The sequence below is a fragment of the Meles meles genome, chromosome 20, assembly GCF_922984935.1.
Source record: "Meles meles chromosome 20, mMelMel3.1 paternal haplotype, whole genome shotgun sequence".
Taxonomy (NCBI): domain Eukaryota; kingdom Metazoa; phylum Chordata; class Mammalia; order Carnivora; family Mustelidae; genus Meles; species Meles meles.
In genome coordinates this window covers 48,008,744-48,031,659 of record NC_060085.1, presented here as the reverse complement: position 1 = coordinate 48,031,659, position 22,916 = coordinate 48,008,744, and the positions used below count along the sequence as shown (strand labels likewise).

General features: G+C 46.0%; 1 pseudogene; it reads right to left on the bottom strand.

Moving 5' to 3' along the window:
* Positions 1-3,460: 3,460 nt before the first annotated feature.
* The window catches only part of LOC123932229, a 41,347-nt pseudogene continuing 21,891 nt past the window's right edge, over positions 3,461-22,916 (bottom strand).

The following is a 22,916-nucleotide window of genomic DNA, read 5'->3' as shown; positions in this document are numbered from 1 at the left end:
CAGCTCATTCCAGCTCTGGACCACTCTGTTGAACATTTTCCTTTACACTGAGACAAAAATCTATCCACCTCTCTTTTCCATCCCTGGTCCTCTTCCCTGTTTGGATCCATATAGAACAAGTCTAATTTGCTTTCACATGTAAAAATCCACAGCGAAGGCCTGTCCATGCAGGGACAGAGGGAGAGGGTGGTCTTTGTGGAGGATTAGTTCTCCATGGGCAGTTTTCTTTTTTGGTGCAGTAACAGGCAACTTTATCCATGCTTTTGTTTGGGGGATACTAAAGGACTCTCAGCCCCAAATCTTCCTTCTAAACTCCCAGACTGGCCTCTTTTATTGTCTTTGGTGTTTCTCTATGTGGAGTATAGTCTGGAGGGATCTGGACTCAAGCTAGCCAGGTTTGGAGGTGAGGGCATGAGAAGTGACTCACTTTGTGTCGGAGTGCAGCAAGAGAGACCCCAAAATACTGGAGATGTGTATGTTCAATCAGCATGGACCGCAACCACTCCATCACCACCAAGGTCACCCAGCTGGGAAAGGACTAGGAAGCCAGGAACACCTCCCTCTACCCATTCTGTTCCAACATGTATCACTGAGCCCAGCTTTCCTTGATCCTCCCACCTCTGTCTATTGTCTTCTTTTTCTAGAATGTTCCTTCCAACAACCGTTGCAGATGTTAGTAGAGATAAAAGATTTGAGGGAAGAGAAAAGAATGGGTATGTATTTATTAAGGATCTTAAACCCCTTAAAGTTTGTTCATTGTTAATTCTCTTCAGATAGAACTTACTCTTCTGGCCACCTCAGCCTTATCCTCATATCTTCCCAAACTGACAAATATTATTTGCTGATCTGTCACCCGCCATTTTTCTTTCTCGTGGTAAAAACTTTCCAAGTTTCCTCTGATGAAGTATCTCTGTCAGTCCACATGGTTCATTCAGGACTGACCACACACAGCTCACTCCCCAGGGATGAACTGAAGCCCATGACCAGAGCCGTGGTGATTGGCCTTGATGTGGAAACATGACCGGAGCCAGTGATGGTCATTGTCACCCCCTCCTGAGGAAAGCCTGCTGAGCAGGAAGACAACATGGGATGAAGAGAGACAAGTTTTGGCTTATGGGTATTCAAGTTGAGTATCTCTCTTGCATCCAAAAGAATTCTGAGAAATACGTGATCCCAGTTAAGTCTCAAATTTGGGGGTTTCAATTCCCCTTTTTACACTTTCAAAGTTTATTAATGACCCGAAATAACTTTTACTTATGTCAATTATTTATATTGAAATTTATCATACTAGAAATTAAAATTGGGAAATTTGAAAAATTGCTACTTAGTAAAACTAATAACAAACCCATCGTATGTTAACAGAAATAACATTTTTATGAAAAGTAACTATATTTTCCAAAACAATATCTTTTGTAAGAAACATGGCCTGCTTTACATTTTTTCTGTTCTTGGGCAATGTCCAGCTTACTAGGAGATAGCCGAATTCTCAAACATGCTTCTATATTAATATATTGCCATATGTTGTTTTGGTTCAAGTGTGTAAAGAAAACACACCTCACAGAGCTATGTATCATTGGAAAAGAAAGGGATATTTTAATAAACTTTTCAGGGAGTTATGAATATTCTCTTTTGATATCACACCCAAACTTACCAAGGGTTACTTCCTTTTTAAAAAAAAAAAAAAGTATTTTTAATTTATTTTTAAAGATTTTATCTATTTATTTAGAGAAAGGGACAGAGAACATGAGGGAGGGTGAGCACAAGCAGGAGGCGAAGGGCAGAGGTAGAGAGAGAAGCAGGTTCCCCCTTGAGCAGGGAGCCTGATGTGGGCCTCAACCCTAGGACACTGAGATCATGGCCTGAACTGAAGACAGATGTTTAGCCAACTGAGCCTCCCAGGTGGGCCCCCTCCCCAAATTATTTATTTATTAGAGAGAGGGAGAGAGAGAAAAGGGGCAGAGGGAGAGAATATTCAAATATCTGAGAAGGCTTCCTCTGAGCACAGAGCCTGACATGGGACTCTATCTCACAGCCCATGAGATCAGGACCTGAGCCAAAACCAAGAGTCAAATGCTTAACTAACTGAGGCACTCAGGCACCCCGATAAGGGGTACTTTCTTAAAGATAAGTTGACAATGTGGAATCTGAAACTATAAAAATGAACTTTTCATACTCCGAATACTAGTGAGAGAATGGCAGTGATAAAAGGCAAAATAATCCCCTCAGAATTAGGAGGAAGACAGTTTTTGATTTTGTGAACTTTCTGAAAGATCCAGGGGTCCCTGGACCGTACTTTGAGAATTGCTGCTCCCTTCTAATCCTCACCCACTCTGACTCTCTGTGTATTTTTCTAATATAAACTTCTAAAGAAGCGGGAGCTGGTTTGGCTAATTCAGCCACCATTCAATAAGAAGAGCCCTGTCAGTTATTCCGCAAATACTCCTGGGGGCTCCCTGGCACCATGCTCACAGAGGTGAGCAAAACAGAGCTGGAGTGCACGCACGCATTACTAACAGCCCAGTGCGGCGCACAAACACCCAAACTGGAGTCTAGGTGCAACAGCATCGGTTAAACCTGATTTACAGGACTAGCATCATGAAGGAAGCTACCCAGAGTACCAAGTTAGGGAGTGTTAAGGGATTGGTTCCTACATGAAGGGACTTTGAGGAGATAAAAGGGATGCATAGTCATCTGCTGGAAAAGCGGGGTAGAGGCGTGGGGGTGGGGGGTGAAGTATCACAGAGCAGGGGGCTTCAGCCACAGAAGTGTATTTTCTCACGGTTCTGCAGGCTGGGAGGCTGAAATCAAAGTGTCAGGAGGGTTAGTTTCTTCTGAGGCCTGCCTCCTGGGTTTACAAATTGCTGTCTTCCCCTTCTGTCTTCACATGGTCTTTCCTCTGTGTCTGTTTATGTGTGTCCAAAGTTCCTCATTCTAGAAGGGCACCAGGGGCACCTGGGTGGCTCAGTCGGTTAAGTGTCTGCCTTCCGCTCGGGTCATGATCTCAGGGTCCTGGGATGGAGCCCCGCATGGCACCGAGCTCCCTGCTCAGTGGGGAGTCTGCTTCTCCCTCTGCCTGCTGCTCCCCCTGCTCATGCTTTCTCTCTTTCTCTCTCATTTAAATAAGTAAATATATAATAAATAAATAAAATCTTAAAAAAAAAAAAAGACAGCTGTCATACTGGATTCGGGCCTACCCTCGTGATCTCATTTTCCTTTAATTACCTCTTGAACGACTCCATCTCCAGAGGTAGTCATGTGCTGAGGTACTGGGGATTACGACTTCAACACACACGTTCGGGAGGAGGGGCGTATGACACAACCCCTAACAGCGGGGAACACAAAAAAGCCACGTTAAGGATTTTCTTCTCTCAAAAGCCCCGCTATGTCCCACTGAAGAAGGGAGGAGCTCTGAGTCCTCATGACACCCCAGGTACTGTGCTGGTACTTCCCAGGCATAATCTCATTTCTCCTCGCAGCCATCGGCCGACGGGGGTAGCACGCTATCTGTTTTACTGGCAAGAAGACAGGGACTCAGAGATCTCGTGTACCTGCTCAAGGTCACACAGTGGGCAAATGGAGAAGCTGGAACTTGAACCTAGATTTCCCGACCCTGTGCCTACACAGTCAACCGTTTCTAGAGCATACCTGTTGTTTGTCCTCACGGCCTCCAAACCCCATGATTTAAATAATTGCTCGCATCTTGCATGATCACGGAGCTATAATCAGCTTAATTACATGGTATTTTGTGATGTTCTCTCTAAGTCACCTGTAGCCTTCTCCAAGGAGAAGGGAATCATCTGGGGGAGGAAAAAAAACAAACAAACAAAAAACCAGAAGCCTAGATGTTGCCCGCACTCAGGGGAGAGAAGCATGAACAAACATCTTTTTTGCTCCCAGCCTTGTCAAGGCTAATGCTTTGGTCCCCTCCCTGAAACTTAAGCCAAAATCAGAACTTACTTCATTCTCTGTTTCATTAGCTTGGAATAGGCCCAAGATAAGGTTAAAAATCAAAGAGTCTGTGAAAACTGCAACCAATTACCCTGAAAAATATGCTAAGCTTAACAGATTTATTCAACGTTGCTTAGTGGGTGGCTTCACAGGACGGAGGCCAAGATTTATCATCTGCTGAGTTTTGCCTCTGATTATTCATTGACTGGGATGGCTTTCTTACCATAAGCTGATACAGTCTCCCGTCTCGGAGAAAGGGGGGAAAAATACAAAACACCACATTTACTGATTCATTTCAAACAGAATGTTTTTTAAGAGAGACAGACCTGTGGTACTAATGAATATTCCCTGTTTTTCCTTTTGAATTCACAGCAGGAGATTAATGAAAAATTTAGTGAGGGGTGGAGAGGTGCTGGTGGAATGTTCTACTGATTCCATTGGGTGTTTATCCAAACACACATTATAGCTGCCTGTTACAAACATGCACTGTGTTAGATGTTGTCCCAGATTATCTCATTTCGCTTGCATAAGCCCGCCCCCCACCCAGGGAGCTATTCCCATCCCCATTGTACAGATGAAGAAACTGAGTCTTTAGAATTGCATTGTCCAATACAGTAGTCAGTAGCCATGGATGGTTATTGAAACTTACAGTTAAAGTAATTAAACTTTCTTTTTAGAACATTTATTTATTTATTTGAGAGGGGGAGAGAGCAGGGCCTTCAGGGTGGGGTGTAGAGGGAAAGGGAGGGACAGAATCTCAAGCAAACTCCCCTACTCAGCATGGAGCCTGATGTGAGCTTGATCTCACAACCCTGAGATCATGACTTGGACACCTAACCACTGACGGAGCCACCCAGGCGCTCCATATTGTAATTAAGTTTTAAAAGTCGGTTCTTTATTTACAATAGCCACATTTCAAGTGCTGAACAGCCATATGTGGCTAGCGGTTACCCCATTGCACAGCACAGATCTAGAACACTTTCATCATCATGAAGACCTGGGTGTGAAGTGACTTGTTCTTTTACTGGACACACTGCCCTAGGATTTAGAGGCAGAGACCTGCCCTTTGCTTAATCAAAGGCAAGATTCAAATCCGGCTTTCTCTGCTCCAACTCCAAGTTCTTCCCACTATCAGAACACACCCTCGGCATCGATGATCTGCGGTGACACTGACCCTGGTTTCTTTGGTAATTCCTTGAACTAAAAAGTTGTTTTTTGCCCTGAAGGTTGTGTTGGGAAATTCTAAGAAATGGCCAGCAGGTGGTGTGCGTGTCCTATGTCTCACAACGTGGACCGTCTCAAGGCGCTGCTAGCAAGGCTCTGCCTGCTAAAGCCAAGAACTTGCTTGTTTCGACAGAAGACTTGCATAGATATTTCCCCCCCAAACAGATAAACAAATGGCCAATAAGTATATGAAAAGATGTCCATTGTCATTAGTCTCTGGGGAAATAGAAATCAAAACCACAACGAGGTACCAGTTCATACTGATTAGGATGGCTATAGAAAGGAGAGAAAGAAGAAAAGAAGAAAAGATAAACAACAAAGCGGAATAATAACAAGTGTTGGTAAGGAAGTGAAGAAACTGGAAGCCTTGTGCCCTGTTTGAGGAAATGTAAAATAGCACAGCCACTGTGGAAGGCAGTGTGGCAGTTCCTCAAAACCATTAAACAAGAATTGCCATAAGATCCGGATTCTCTGTGGAGGGATATACATGAAGGAATTGAAGGCAGGGACTCAGATCATTGTACACCAGGTTAACAGTGATATCACAATAGCCAAAAAGTAGAAAGAACCCAAGTGTCAATCAATGGATGATGGATAAATAAAATGTGATACCTTCGTACAATGAAATATGATTTGGGGGCACTGGGTGGCTCAGTCGGTTGAGCATCCAACTCCGTTTCGACTCAGGTCATGATCTCAGGGTCGTGAGATGGAGCCTCACAGAGGACTCTGCACTGAGAGAGGAGTCTGCTTGAGAGTCTCTCTCTCCCTCTCCCTCTGCCCCTCCCCCTGTCATGTGTGGGTATGGGTATGTGTATGCACATGCTCTCCCACTCTCTCTCTCTCTCAAAGAAAGAAGGAAACAAAGAGACATTATTTGGCCTTTAAAAGGGATAAAATTCTGATACCTGCTACCATATGGATAAATCTTGAAAACATATTAAATGAAATAAATGAGATACAAGAGGATTAGTATTGTATGATTCCATTTACAGGCAGTACCTAGAGTAGTCAAATTCATAGAAAGTTATCAGGGGTTGTGGGGAAGGAATAGTGAAGAGTGAATGTTTCATGGGTACAAGAGTTTCGGTTTGGAAAAATGAAAAAGACTTGTACGCGAATAGTAGTAGCATGTGAGTGTACTTAATGCCACTGAGTTGTATACCTAGAAATGGCCAAAATGGTAAATTTTTTATTATGTGTATCTACCCACAATAAAATTAAAAAATTAAATAAAACAAGGGTGGGGCTCCTGGGTGGCTCAGTCAGTTAAGCCTCTGCCTTCGGCTCAGGTCATGATCTCAGGGTCCTGGGATCGAGCCCTGCATTGGGCTCCAGGCTCAGCAGGGAGCCTGCTTTTCCTTCTCCCCCCAGCCTGTGCTCTCTTTAACCATCTCTTTCTCGAGGAAATAAATAAAATCTTATAAAGAAAGAAAGGGCAAAGAACCTTTCTTTTTGAAGATTTTATTTATTTACTCAAGAGAGAGAGAGGGAGCAGGCATGTGAACAGAGAGAGAAAGGGAGAAGCAGATTCCCCACTGAGCAGGGAGCCCAATGCAGGACTTGATTCCAGGAGCCTGGGATCATGACCTGAGCTGAAGGCAAACACTTAACTGAATGAGCCACCCAGGCACCCCAAAGAATCTTTCTTTCTTCTTGCAGTTTTCTAGGTGGCATTTGGTTTCTAGGTGGGGAGAAAATCCTCTAGGAGTATAGAAAAAAGGGAAGGGCTACAACCTCAGTGCCATGTCTGGCTCTGCCCACATTAAGCTCTGTTGAACCGGGAAGACTTCCTACTTTCTAGTGCCTGCAGGAAGCAAGCAGAAAGAAAGATGGGGTAGACATTAGTCTAGCATCCCTACCTCACACCTTTGATGGCCAAGTCCAGCTTTGCTTGCAAAGATGCCTTCTTTTCCCAAGATGTGGACTTTCAGGAACTCAGAAGATACATGGAACCACAGACGTCCATCTCCCATCTCCAGAAATGCTGATGCGAACAGTAGTGACACATGGCCTTTAAGAATTATTCTGGGGACCCGTGGGTGACTCAGTTAAGCATCTTCCTTCAGCTCAGGTCATGAGCCCAGGATCCTGGGATCGAGCTTGCATTGGGCTCCCTTTTCAGTGGGGAGTCTGCTTCTTGCCCCACTTGTGTGCCCGCTCTCTCTCTCTCAAATAAATAAAATCTTTAAAAAAAAAAGAACTATTCTGTCTAGTGCCTCCCATGATTAATAGGCATGAAATGTAATGCTCCTCCCCACCCAGGGCTCCCTGTTTGTCAGGTCCACAGTAACAGGGGTCCTCATCATCAATGATATTTTCCTCTCCATCCCCCTCGCCAAGATCCAGTCTGAGACTCACCTGTCCCAGCGTGTTGTGACAAAAGATCTCCCAGCCCTGGTAATTGCTCTCGCTGTGAGATGTGATCTGGGACAGGCAGGGGTTGTAAGGCCCAGAGACGCTCTGGCTGGGATCCCACTTTCAATCTCAGAAACAGAGGACTATTTCTCAGAAAGTTGCTCTCGTTCATGTTCATGCTCCTTATCTGAGCTCTTGAAACCTTCCACATAGTGAAGCACCCACAAAGGATTCTGATCATGGTGGTTCTTGTTTTGTAGGAATCAGTAGTCCTGCAGCCCATACTGGCAGCCACAGATCCCAGAGCAAGACCACAGGAAGCACAGAATCTTCCTCTCCAACATCACCATGGTGGCCAGACCTGGGCCTTCCAGAGCTTGCCCGTTCGTGGGCCACCTGCCCGTGTGTGTCATCCTTCACGGCAATAAACAGGTGGAGCATCAGCAGTGCGGCGATGATGGCGAAGACAAAGTAGATGATGCCAAACGTGAAGGGCAAGTTCACGTCACAGTTGGCAGGCCCATCAATGATGGTGAGGAAAAGCTGAAAGGAGCAGCATTGGAATTGTCCCAGATTGGCTGGGTCCTGTGTCTGGAAAAGGACATAAATGCTGAGGCAAATCCCAGAATAACAAGGCCACCAGCTGGCAGAAAGGCTTCAGGTCTCCAAATATCATCTTTAAGGGAGTGCCTGGCTGGTCCAGTCTGTAAAACATGCAACTCTTGACCTCTGGGTTATGAGTCCAACCCCATCTTGGGTGTAGAGATTACTTTAAGAAATAAGCGAAAAGAAAAGGCAAAATAAAACTAAAAATCATCTTTCTGGATCATGATGATGAAAGGACAGAGCGTCTGGAATTCTCCAGCAAAGCGCGTAACACGGCACCAGCCTAGCACCGCGGCAGCAGACATGGGCACCATCTCCCCCTTCACGTTAGACAGCCCCATCCTCATGTTCACCAGCACCATGCAGGCATTGGTGATGACAATGACATGGGACGGCCCCCAGAAGACGGTCCCAAATAGCAAGAGACACCAACACTGAAGATGCCCAGGATCTCTAGGAGCAGGCTGACCACAGTTCCAAGGATGGTCACCAAATCCCTCACCAGCCAGATTTTATGCTGGCAAGTCACAGAGGCCTCCTGGGGGGTTTCTGTTGGAAACTGGTGTTACCTCAGGAACCTGTGCCGTTACCAGTATGGAACTTGAGGGGGCGGTAGACATAGCAGATCAAACAGAGTGGGTCCAAGGCACTCAGAACATAGACGTGCCACTGCCCATATTTCTTCCACCTGAAGCTCACTAGCTGTTTCACTGGGGTCCCTTCCGGGATCTGGTGGGCCTCCTGCTTCTGGGGGAGACAGGAGCTCTCTCCCCAGGAGTTGATCTCTTTGAGGTCACAGAGAGTGGAGGTCAGTGGCCCATAATTCCACCCGATGTGCTTTGTTTTCTGCATCAGGTGCCGGAACATTGCAGGGTTGCCCTCCCCTCCAGCCAGCCTGAAGGGGGCGAGACCCTGGTGATTGGGCATGCATGAGGTCCAGGGTGGTCGCTGCACCATCGGAGGACAGCAGCAGGGTGTACATCTGGCAGGCAAAGGTTTGGTTGGGGTGGAGGACGAGGATGAGCAAGATGGTGTTTTCCAGGGAGACCTGGGCCCACATGCTGGCTCCATGTTCCATGAGCAGCCTCACAATCTCCTCGCTGCCCACACGGGCCACCAAGGACAAAGGGTGCTTCCCAAAGTAGATAAGCTTACAGGGGCTGTGGTGGAAAGCGGTACCTGTAGCTCTTACAGAGACGCTGCCCTGTGGGCAAAGAGGGCTCACGCCGAGGGCACATTCTGGTTCACGATGGCTGTGTGCCCAGCATTCCGACCTACAGACGCCTTACCCATGGTGGGCTCCTTGACCAGCTCCCAGGCAGCCTCGGGCAGCACCGTGGCCGCCCTGAGACTGTCCCAGAGGACTGCTGTGTGCAGTGCCATCTCCCCCAGGGCTCCTCCTGTATCAAGTTGCAGGTTCATTCCAGTAGAAGTTTCTTCAGGAAACACAGGTCATTTTCCTTGGCCGCCTGAAGCAGTGGAGACTCTTGAATCCTCTTCCATGGCAACCTATGAGCCTTGTCCAGATGCTGATCCCAGTCCCGCTCTCCGACCAGCTGGGAGACCAGGAGTTTCTGGAGTTGGATCCATCCAAGGCAGAGGATCCCCCATGTCTTTGCCTTTCAGGCACGGATAGGTGATGGAAATGTGGTGAAAGTTGCCTGTCCAGGACTTAGCAGGAGCTGAGGAGGAGGCAGGGTCTGTTTGGGGTCGGGACTGAGAGTGAGTGTATCTTCTACATGACTTGTGTACGCAGCTTGCGGTTTGCAGCTGTGACGTGTGTATATGTGTGTGTGTGCACGCACGTGTGTGACCATACACTTACTTTGTGGCAAGACATAGTTTATAGACACCATTGGAATTGTGCGTGCTTTCTCTTTCTCCCCTCCCTGCCCCCTCTCTTTACATTCTTTTTCTTATCACTTCGAAACTTGGCAATAAAGATGTTTACAAACTGGAAAATACAGAGAGCTACCTTTGAATGTCAACTCCCGTGGTTTTTCTTTTTTTAAAGATTTTATTTATTTATTTGACAGACAGAGATCACAAGTAGGCAGAGAGGCAGGCAGAGAGAGAGGAGGAAGCAGGCTTCCTGCAGAGCAGAGAGCCCGATGCGGGGCTCGATCCCAGGACCCTGAGATCATGACCTGAGCCGAAGGCAGCGGCTTAATCCACTGAGCCACCCAGGCGCCCCAACTCCCGTGGTTTTAAATATATCCGCATGTGGATAATTCTGAAATGTACACCTCCAGACAGACCCATCCCAGAACCTCTCTATATTTATCTGTCAACTTGATACCACACTCGAGCCTCAAAGAGACATTTCAAAATGAATTTGACTGAAAAGAAATTCTCATTTCCTTGACCCTTCTGCCTCCCAAACTCGTTCTTCGCCTGCTTCCCTATTTCTATAAATAGCATCATCACCCACACACATACAGGCTCAAACCCTAGGCGTTGGCCCTTTCGTGATCCCTTTCTCACAGGCATGCACGCACACACACACACACACACACACACACACACACACGCACGCACGCCACATCACTCTGTCAGCAAATCTTGGTGAAAGACATCTCAAGTCCATTTACTTCTCTCCATCTCCACAGCACCTCCCTCATCCAAGCTGTCACCCTCTTTTGCCTGGGCGGTTGCAATGGCTTTTAAGGTGCTTTGACCTTTGTCCTTCTCGAAAATCAAATTAGAACAAGTCACTCCATTTACTATGTATTTATTTAAAGGAAATTCTTAGAGTTTCTTTTCTTTTTCAAGATTTTATTGATTTATTTGTCAGACAGAGAGAGAAAGCACAAGCAAGGGGGAGCGGCGGGCAGAGGGAGAAGCAGGCTCCCCGTTGAGGAAGGAGCTGGATGCGGGACTCGATCCTAGGACCGTGGAATTATGACCCGAGCCGAAGGCAGATACTTAACTGACTGAGCCTACCCAGGTGTCCCAAGTCACTCCCTTCAGAATAAAACTCAAACTTCTGGAGTTCTTGTAGGCCTACGAGACCCTATAAGGTGTGGTCCCTGCTTGCCTGTCTGATTTCACCTTCTAGAACTCTCCTCTGTGGTCACCGATCTGTCGTTCCTCATGGGGCTCCTCAAGTACCCCCAGCCCATTCCTACTTCATGGCCTTTGCATGATCTCTGGTCTTGATTCAGGGTTTTTCAGCACAGCGAGGCCTTCCCTGATGACTTTATCTAAAGTGGCCTTCTCCTTCCTGTCCCTAAGCCATCACACTATTTCTATCCTTCAGAACATGTACCCCAATTGCAAAAGACACGGATGCTATTTCCTTACTTGTTTCCTGGTTTGGTGGTGGTCTCCCACACTACACCATAAGCTCTTCTTCACCACTGGAATTTGAACTCAAATCAAACCAACTCCTAAGTTCCAGTTCCAAAAGAGAAGAAAAAATGCAACCATAAGAACTCAAATATATGAAAGCAAGTTTTCCACTGAAGTTGCCCTCTTGTCTTCCTATCTTCAAAACCCCTTTGGCATTCTTGCTCTGAATTTCCTTCAGAACAAAGCTATTCGAACACTTGACCATGACCTGGTTTGAAATGGGCTGTGATACAGAAATGGAAAAGAGCACATTTGGGGCGCCTGGGTGGCTCAGTTGGTTGAGCCCCTGCCTTCGGCTCGGGTCATGATCCCAGGGTCCTGGGATCAAGCCCCGCTTCGGGCTCCCTGCTTGGTGGGGAGCCTTCTTCTCCCTCTGCCTGCCTCTCTGCCCGCTTGTGCGCTCGCGCTCTCTCTCTCTCTCTCTGGCAAATAAATAAATAAATAAAATCTTTTTAAAATTTTTTAAAAAAAGAAAAGAGCACATTTTAGAACCGTATTAGTAAAATCCAATTTCTTCAAATTAAAGGCATATGTGAAAATATCTCTCACTTTCCATGAACATAGTCCCATCACACACACATACACCTTCCACAGATATATTTTAAGTCTGGAGGGAAGTTCACTAAATTGTTAGTAGTGTTTGCTGCAAGGAGATGAGAACGTTCAAAACCCGCCATTAGTCCTAATAGTTACCTCTGGGAAGTGGGATTTCCAAGGGCAGGAAGAGGAAGGAGCAGGGCTAATATTCAACTGGAATGCACCAAAGCGGGCTTACCCAACTGGTCACAGCCAGTGTTCACTCTTACTGGACTATGCTCATACCACACCATCTTTAGAATGTTTTCACTGACACCCAGAGGAGGTTTTACTTTGTTATACTACACACTTCTATATCATTTAAAATTCAGTACAATGCAGAAGCATTGATTCAATTCTCTTACCCCAAGCTTACATCACATATTTGACAAAATCTGTTTCAACCCCATACTGAGCATCCACTGTATGCCACGTACCGAGTGCTGTGGAAGGTCAAAGATGGATAAAACACAATTCCTGCCCCAAACCTCACAGTCTGCGCCCAAGAATATCACCAGCCAGCTTGATCACTGACCTTGGTCTCAGCAATTTGTTCTGAAAACTGTTGGCTCTTTTCAAAAAACAAAATCTTTTTCAACAAGCAAAACCATAGAAAATTCTCTCGGAGGGGCGGGACAAATAAAATCGTGCCTGCCTCTGAAGATTGTTCCAAGAGAAAACCGAAAGCCTTTGGAGAAAAAATAGCCGATAAAGTAAGTGTTTGGTCGCCAAAAAGGCTTGGATGAGACTATCATTTATCTGGTATATAAATTCTGGCAGAAAAAAAAAAGTCATTCTCATTTCCTTAAAACTGGAGTTTTTAGTTCTATCACAACCCCTTTTACTTAAAACATTTTTGTTGGCTTTCCATTGTCTTTACGAAACTGAACTGAAATTCATAGAGAGTACAATACCTACAAAACATTTCTAAACATCAGTACATGGCTCTAAATGTCATGTGAGGAAGAAACAAAAGACGGGATTTAGAGTACAATATGCATTTCAATATGAAAGTGCTCAGATGATTCAAGAAGACAGGAGAAGTCAGGTGTTTGCCCCTACTTTTAATGAATACATCAAGATTTGATAAGAGTGAGACTAATGCACAACAGAAAGTTGTTGACCATTTTGCTTTGTATGTGCTATTTCCAAATAAGGGCTAAAGAAGCATACATAAAATTTCCGCACATGATTCAGCCATAAGTAAATTCTGATGCGATCGTGTGGCAATAATGATTCAGATCCCAAGCATAGTACTGACATTAATGACATCATTTTCCAAAATGGCAGACAACTCTTAGTGAAATGGTAGAGGCTTGTGTTCATTTATGCGGTAGTATTCTGGGAAGCTTGGTGGCTATTCAAACGATACCAGTATTTATGTTTATATGGGAGAGAAAGGGTGAGGATCTATGGTAAGGTAATGAAAAAAGTTCTCACCTGTTGTAAATGTATAGTGGGACCTTTCTTTCTTTCTTTTTTTTTTAAGAGTTTATTATTCATTTGAGAGAGCGAGAACACGAGTGGGGTAGAGGGGCACAGGGAGAGGGAGAAGCAGACTCCCCACTGAGCAGGAAGCCTGACCCAGGGCTCAGGGCTCATCTCAATCCCAGGACCCTGGGCTCATGACCTGAGTCAAAGACCAGTGGTTAACAGACTGAGTTCCCCAGGTGTAACTCAGTGGAACATTTCAGATCCTTGGGGACACAGGACAACTCTTGCCCAACAGGCCTGCCTTGCAGTGGCATGCCAAACCAGTAGGACATGAGACTTTCCCCATCTCCACCTCCGCCCCCCTGCAATCCCTACGAAAACCAAAAGTGCCCTCACAAGGAAACATCCCCCGAGGATGGTACTATCCCCTTTGGGGAGCACTTCCTTAAAGTCGCAGCTCTTGGGAGAACTTCAGGTCTCTCAGACATTTTGGGGGGTGGTTACTGCAATGCCCATCTGTACTCTACCACCCAGCTGGGAATCCAAGGGGTAGCAGCAGAAGAAATGGCATTAGCTTCAGAAAAGAACAATCCTGCTCTTTTGAGGCTTAACCTCAGACAGTTGGTGAAACTCCAGCTCCAAAGAGCACAGAGTACTGGGGAAACACATAGTGACAGCAGGAAACTAGGCCAACACATGACACGGACAGAGAGGCCCTGTGAGGCACAATAGGGCATGCGAGAACAGGAAGGGGAGCTGTCGCCACAGGAAAACATGAGGGTGCATGGCAGGATTCCACCCACAAGACAAGGCCCCAGCTGTTGAAGAATCACAGCGTGAGGACACTTCTAGAAATTCAGAGAGAGGCAGAGAGATGAGTAGAGACGATAGAAGGTATTGGTTAAGAATTTGGGCCTTGGGTTTATGCACGTTCAAATCCCAGCCCCTCCACTGATAAGTGTGACGTTGGGCCATTTGTATTATTTCCCTTTGGATCAGTTTCCTCATCTATAAAATGGGCACTAGTGATGGTCTCTATCACACGGGGTTGTTCTGGGCATGAGATGAGATCATAGGTAAGGTGCTTGGCATAGTGCCTGGTGGGGTCCGTGAGCTGCTCAAGAGTAGGACTCTCTAGGTTTTTCCCCTTTCCCTCCAGGAGTGCTTGATGCTAAGCAGGCACAGATCACCCGAGTTGTATGCACTGACAGGGAAGGTCTTATAAGATACCATTCTCACGATCAAGGATGATATAGAGAAAAGGAACCAGGTACCGGAGTTGGGGTAGGAAGTGGAGATTTGGTTTCAACATGGGACACAAGATCACAGGCAGCAGTACCGTTCACAAGAGGAGACCAGATCAGCCTGGTAGCGAGGCTCCTTAAACCTCTGAGCAGGGAAGGCAATGGTGTCAGTGCCTGGGGGCCGTTGAACAAATAGAAAACCTCACCAGCCCACCATGGTGGGAAGGGAACCGAGGGGCTGGACAGCCACTGGGCACCATGATGCATGAGGAGGAGGCCTCAGCCAGACCCAGGAGAGTACTCTGCTGGCCTACAGACCTGTGGCCCCACAACAGGAAGGGCGGGCCTGCCTTCTCCCCTCTAGGAACTGGACGTAGCAAAACGAAACGGGAGCCGTACAAAGTCAGAGGAAAGTAGGCCAGCCCTGGCTCTTTTCCCTTACCAGCTCCATATCACGTCACTCTTCCCTTTGTGTTCTGGGCTCCAGCCGCACTGGCCATTTCCTTGTTTCTCGAAAATCTGAAGCTTCCCCACCCACATCCCCACCACCCACTCCTTGCCTGGCTAATTGCTGCTCACCCTTCAGGTCTCGGTTCAAACACCACTTCCTCAGAAAGGCTGTCCCTGAATTCCCAGGCTAGGTGCGGGGCTCTCCCACTTCGTCTCACCCTTATCAGTTCTGGCCTTTTGCCTCTTTACATCTCATGCAATTACAGTTAGCGTTGGTGTAGGATTTGGCTCGGTGTCCATCTCTCCCACTAGACGGGACTCTGCTAGGGTAGATGCGACATGGAGCCCATTACCCGTATCCCCTGCTAGGTAGCCCGGTGCCTGCCACAGGATTAGCCCTCCATAGATGTCAGTGGAAAAGAAACCGGATGGGAAGAGGGAAGGAACCCCAAAACTCAGAGTTGGGTTACTGGGTTTGTTCTAAAAGATAATCCGATCCATAGACTAACTCCACTCTTTAGAAAAGCAGGCCACCAACATTCCTGGCTGAATATTCATTTTGCAGCAACTTCTCACCCTATTTCAAGGCCTAGCTCACAGTGAAGATTTATGTCATCCTCTCTTCACAGACGCAAATGACTGTGGTCACAAGTACTCAGATTTATTTCCCTCTCCTCCCCACTGTCCAGCAAGGGGCCGTGAGTGATGTCAGGTGGGCCATCCCTTTGATCTTGCTGGTGAGAAAATACATTTGGTACGAAATTCCGGACAGAAATGAAAGCTGAAAAATAGATTTCTCTCCTCCTCCTTACATCCTCCACTATCCCCCCCACCACCGCCGCCACACAAACCAGCCCTGCCAAGCTAACACCGGCCAAACCAGACACCTGAGCACCAGTTTCTGGTTTGTGGGCAAGACATCAGTTTATTTCTAGAGATTTTTTTCAGTGTTTGTTTTTCCTCCTGTATCATCAGTGTTGGGAAGCTCAGATCCTTGCAGGTGCTCACAGGGTACAAGCCGAGAATACTTGGCCCTAGAAGTCCAGCTGTCATGGAAGGCACAGAAATGGCACTAATCGCTAATTATCACCTCTGGTCACTGAGACCCCATTTTGAACTAGCAACTAAACTATTGCACGCTTCACCTACATGATTCTATCTAATCCTCCCAACAGCTCTATGGGAACAGTTACTTTTATTGCCTCCATTTCACAGATGAGGATAACTGAGGCAAGTCGAAATAACTTCCCAGACCCACATGACCAGGGAGAGGAGACAGTAGGTGTCAAACTCAGGTCTCTTTGTCCCTGCAGCCTGAACTCTTAAGCGCCACACATTATTGCAAGAATAATCACTACTTATACTCATAAATGTTACTTATTGGGTACTTCCACGGTTAAATTAGTTCCTTAATGGACGAGCAGTAGCAACAATACCAGTGAGGACAATGGTAGCTAAGCGCTCAATGTATGTTACCTGCTGTTGTGATTGTTGTCATTATATTATTAGCCCTGATTTAAAAATATCATCCTAAAGGGAGGGAGAGGCCATCCCTCTGAAGACTTCTCTACTCTTTGGCCTCTGCCCAGAGCCTGGTCACTGAGGTAGGTGTGTGTGTGACCGGGCCATCTGTCAGTTGAGGTGGCCACGACCCAGTTGCTCAGTTCCCCCTGGGTCAAGGGTGTACCATCACATGGGCCCCAGAAGCACCCATGTGGGATCTGAGATGCACCCATGAAGGTGACAAACCCCAGCTTCTATTACCAGTTCCTAGAACTAGGCTGTTTTCCCACGTACAGTCCTGTTATGATTCATACAGAGTGAGAGCTGAATGACACGTTCAGATCTTTCTTTTTTTAAATATGCTGACCTGAAGAGACCTGGGGAACGTGGATGGGGCATGTTTAATAGCAGAAGACTCCTTTAGAAAACCTGGAGTGACTTCAAAGAGAGAAAAAATTTACACACACACACACACGCACATATATATGACTCTCAAAACCAGCTTGTAAAGGCAAACAAAAATCCTTTCTTTCATGATTTTTTTTTTTTAAACTATGGCCGTTCTTGGGGCGCCTGGGTGGCTCAGTGGGTTAAGCCACTGCCTTCGGCTCAGGTCATGATCTCAGGGTCCTGGGATCGAGTCCCGCATCGGGCTCTCTGCTCAGCGGGGAGCCTGCTTCCCTCTCTCTCTCTCTCTCTGCCTGCCTCTCTGCCTAGTTGTGATTTCTCTCTGTCAAATAAATAAATAAAATCTTTAAAAAACAAAAACAAAAACAAAAAAAAACTATGGCAGTTCTCAATTATAAAGAAGCTGGTTACCCAGGTGGTAGTTCACTCAGGAAGGGGGGATGCTAGGATCAGCAGCTCATGTACAGAGGGAAGCAATTCATGCATGGGGGACTGTGGGTGGGGACCATTCAGACCTGGGTTCAAATCCTGGCTCCCCTCCTTATTAGCTGGAAAACTTAAGGCAAGCTTTTTTAATTTCTCTGAGCTGATATAAGGTAGTCGTGTCCATATCCACCTGGCAGAATTCTCATGGGGGTTTAAAAAATACTCAAGTATTTCAAGTGAACAGAGAAAGTAAGGTAGAGCAGTGAAGGCCATTAAGTCTGCAATGAGACCCAAGATAAAATCCCAGTCAACCACCTCCTTATGACTTTGGGTTGGTGGCTTAGCTTCCTTGAGCTTCATTCATGGGAAAGCCATCTACTTCCAAGGGTTGGAGTAAGAATTATGTGTGATGGTATCAGCGACGTCTTTAACTCTTAGATGGCACTTTAAGAAGGTCTCCAAAAAAGGTAGTGCCACCTATTAGATGTAGGCAGGACCAGACCCTGAGCCTTCTTTATGATCTGCCCAGGTTTGAAGTGAATGGCCCAGGCAGGAGCTGGGTAGTGACTGGAGCAGGCTACGAGGTCCAGCATGGCAGAATGTATTGCATGTCGGTGGACACTTCTCTGCTCTACTCTGAAAGCCCTCCTAAGATCTGCTTGCCCCGTATTTCCACCCCAGCAACTGGATTCTGAAGTTTGGGCTCTTAGGACATTTATCAGTGTGGCTATCAGCAAAGGCTGAGGGAAGGGCTGAATTTTAAATTGATGCCACTATTTTCTATGGAGATGAGGCTAAAAAAAATTCTGGTAGCGTAAGAGTCATAAGACATTTTGCCTTGACCCTCCGATAATGGAGAGTTGCTTCAAAGACAGCTTGGCCACACTCCTTTTCTAGGTAAATTTAGTCCTGGATATAGTTGCAGATTAGCACACCTGCTCTTTTTTCCTTGCCACAAAGTGGGCACTCTTCCTAGTTAAAAAGGGATCTTTAGTTGACGTCAGTAAGGAATTCAGTGAGTAGCCAGTTGGATCATGGAAATCCTATTTGTACCAGGACTGATGGTTAATGAACTTCTTCTGCTTTCCCCAAAGGACATTTTAAAAAACTTATTCTGACATTCCACTCTGTAAGTGAACTTGATGGATAAACAGACAGGCCCAGTTTGGACTTCGGAGTCTGACGTATACCTAATGCCACATTTCTTATCTCTGAAACAGGACAAGAAAACCTGTCTCGTAAGTTTAATGTGAAGATTCAGAACGGTTTTCTCTCAACTCCTCACACTCAGGTCTCCTTTCCTGGAGCCTGGGGCAGCAGGCACTATTAGTTTTCTACTAGGCTGTGATTCTATACTCCTTTTATCTCAGAACAAGATCCTAGTTTGGTGGGCTCTCCTTTAAGTGGCCAATGTTCTTGGTTTGGGGAGACAGGAGGACTGGCCCCCTGGGCAGTCTTAGGGAATGAATCTTGTTTCATTTAAGCCAGTCCTGACAGTCCTGATCCTTCTGGCAGGCGGGTAGTTTAGACAAGAGTGCATGATATAGTTCTGGCCAAGGAAATGGGGAATAGATATTGCTCAGGAGCCTCTGGGAAGGTTTTCACTGTTTTTAAAAAAGGGATACAAGACAGGTATGCGTCCCTTTCTACCTCTGAGCATTGTCATCTGTATGCAGTAACTGAAAGAAGGTAGCCAGCTTTATTTTTTTAAAGATTTTTTTCGTCTATTGGTCAGAGAAAGAGCGAGCACAAGCGAGGGGAGCAGCAGCAGGCAGGTGAAGAAGCAGGCTCCCCACCAAGCAAGGAGTCCGATGCAGGACTCAATCGCAGAACCCTGGGATCATGACCTGAGCAGAGGGCATGCTTAATAGACTCAGCCACCCAGGCATCCAAAGACAGTCATCTTTAGAACATGAGGAGAGTCATCTTACAAGGTTAAGTCAACAAACTGAGAACAGGAGAGCAGAAAACAAAAGGAACATGGTGTTGGATGATGATGGCTGCCCAGTGAATGAATGAAGCCAGCAACTCCCTAACATTTGGGTTCCTTGTTACATAAAGTAGCAAATCTCCTCATTGTTTTAGCCACCTATGGACAGTTATTGGCAGTCAAATGTATCCTCGGTTGTGGTTATCACGGCTGTTTGCAATTATTTGCATTTTCGCTTTCTAGGCACATGACAGGCTTGCATTTCCCTACCTACCCCCTTTGACATAAGGGATACGTATTTGGTATGCTTTGGTCAATGCAAAGTTAGAGGAAGTGCTATGTCTCATTTCCAGGCAAAGGCTTGTATGTGCCAGTATGATTTTCCACACTCTTGCCCTGCCTGGGCCATCGGTAGAATACAGATGGAGCCTCCACCAATTTGGGTTCCCCAGTGACTATGAGGAACAGAGGCTCCTGCAGCAAACATTACCCTCGTAACATGAGCAAGAAATAGACTTGATTGTGTCAAGCAATGAGATTTAGGGGTTATTTGTTGATGCCGCCCAATCTAGGCTTTCCTAACAGATACAAACTGACACACTCAGACAAAAGAGTAGAGATTCTGACAGAGAAAGTGATAGGAGTTATACAGATTTACCAACGAAAGGTTAACCTTTGTGCTCTGAAAAGTCTGATTCGTTTCTAAATAATTCAGTCTAAGACCAGACTATTGTACAGAATTCTTATCCCCTGCCCATATTGCCTTTAAGAATCGTGCCTCATCCCTCAGTGGAACTAGATAGAAAAGCCACACTAGAGATTAAATGAAACAAAGGGCTAGACGCTGGGGGGAGAAGCATGGGAGCCATGACCTGAATGGAAGGAGGGAGCCTGGAAGATGGAGATAGGAAAAGGAAAGTTTCACAGAGGTCCCTTTGGGCTCCTGGAGTGTTGAGACCCAAGACCTACTTAAGTGGCTGGACATGGATTGACTAGAGTAGACAGCTTGCCCCTAAATTCCTCTGTCCTCACTGAGAACTATCCATCCAAGGGTGCCTGGGTGGCTCAATTGGTTAAGCGTCTGCCTTCGGCTCAGGTCATGATCCCAGGGTCCTGGGACTGAGTCCCACATCAGGCTCCCTGTTCAGCAGGGAACCTGCTTCAATCCCTGCCCCTCCCCTCTGCTCGTGCTCTCTCTCACTTGCTGTATCTCACACAAAAATAAATAAGTAAATCTTAAAAAAAGGAAAAAAAGAAAAAAGAAAAAGAATTAGCCCCTTAAACACAAAGCAGACAAATCTTCTCAGTCATGATGTATAAAGTTTGGCTAAGAGTAAGTCCCTTCATTTACAAACAATGTATCAGTTTGCTAGGACTGCCATAACAAAATGTTACCGGCTGGGTGGCTTAAACAATGGATCTTTATTTTCTCAGAGTCCTGAAGGCTGAAAGTTCAAGATCAATGTGCTAGCAGGGTTGGCTTATTGGGAGTCCTCTTTTTTTGGCTTGTAGTTGGTCATCTTCTCTCTGTGGGTGACGCGATCTCCCCTCTGAGTTTGTCTGTGCTGTAACCCCCTCTCCTTATAAGACCACCAGTCATTTTGGGTGACAGCCCACCCATACGACCTCATTTTACCTTAATCACCTCTTTAAAGGCTCTGTCTCCATATACAGTCATATTCTGAGTTACTAGGGGTTGGGACTTCACCCTACGAATTCAGGGGCTGGGGGTGGGCGGACACAAGTCAGCCCAGAAGAGATGGTAAACGTCTTTCCTTTCCACAATAACAGTAATAATTCAAAGATTATATATGTCAGGTGCCTGGCACTCAGTCATTCCAGTAAAAGGTAATTATTAGTACTGCTGGGTTGTGTGAGCCTCTACAGGTTCATAAATTCCCCGAGGCCAGGCACTATGTTCTTGTGCTTCTTTGTGACCTCTGCAGTCCAACATTGTATCATATACGTGGCACCAAAAAATACAGTGCAGCGGGTAAGAGCATGGGATTTTTTAAATTAAATTAAATTTATTTATTAAATTTATTTATTAGAGAGAGAGAGATAGAGAGCATGAGTATGGGGAAGGGCAGAGGGAGAAGACTCTCTGCTGAGCACGGAACCCAACACAGCAATCGACCCCAGCATTCCAGGTTCATGACCTGAGCCAAAGGGAGACGCTTGAGTGAGACACCCAAGCTCCCCTAGAGCACCAGCTTTTTTTTTTTTAATTTTTTTTTAAGATTTTATTTATTTATTTGACAGACAGAGATCACAAGTAGACAGAGAGGCAGGCATTGGAGGGGGGGGAGAAGCAGGCTCTCCGCTGAGCAGAGATCCCGATGTGGGGCTCGATCCCAGGACCCTGAGATCATGACCTGAGCCAAAGGCAGAGGCTTTAACCCATTGAGCCACCCAGGCGCCCCTAGAGCACCAGCTTTAAAGCCAAGTACCCTCAAGCTCAAGTTGTGACTTTGTCATGTAGTGGCTGGGAAACTTCAGGCAAGGCACTGAAATTGTCTATGACTCTGTTCCCCTCGGTATAGTAGGTTCATAGTGTCTGTCTGCATTAGTTTCCTCTGGCTGCTGCAACCAGTTACTCCACGTTTAGTGGCTTAAACAACACAAATGCATTACCTTCCAGTTGTGGAGGTTGGAAGTCCAAAATTAGTCTCCCGAATCAAGGTATCTGGAGGGCTCTGTTCCTTCTGGGGGCTCTAAGGGAGAATCTGTTTCCTCACCTTGAGAGGACACCTGCGTGCCTTGGTGCATGACACCTTTTCATCTTTAAATCTAGTACCTGCATCATCCCGGGCCTCTGCTCTTGTCATTACCTCTCCTTCTCTGACTCTCCCATCTCCCTCTGTCACATATAAGGACCCTTGTGACTATAGTGGGATTACCCAGGATAAACTCCCATTTCAATGCCAGATGATTAGCAACCTTAATTCCATCTGCAACCTCACCACCTCTTTGCCATATACCTTAACATCTTCACAGGTTCTCAGGAGTAGGATGTGGAAAAAGTTGGGGGGGGGGGGTCATTGTTTTGCCTACTGTATTACCCCTCAGAATTGTGAAGGCCAAATGAAGTAATATATATATATATATATATAAAGTGATTAGGACTGTGTTTGGCACTGTGAGTAATCAATAAATGCTGTTCTTTGCTTTTTAAGACTTCATTGAAGGTCATTACCATTTGGGAAAACATGGCATGGTGCAAATGAGTTACTTTGAAATTTAGACAGAATTTGGTTTGATGTAGTGGTGTCTGGGATCGTAGTACCCTCAAAAAAAAAAAAAAAAGCTATAAATCATCAAAACCAACTCTCTAATTTTACCAAAGAACTCACTGAGGTCTGAAGATGTCTCTGCCCCTCCTCTCACTGTGCTCTCTCTCTCTCAAATTAAAAAAAAAAAAAAAAAAAAAAAAAAAATCTTAAAAAAGAGAGAGAGAG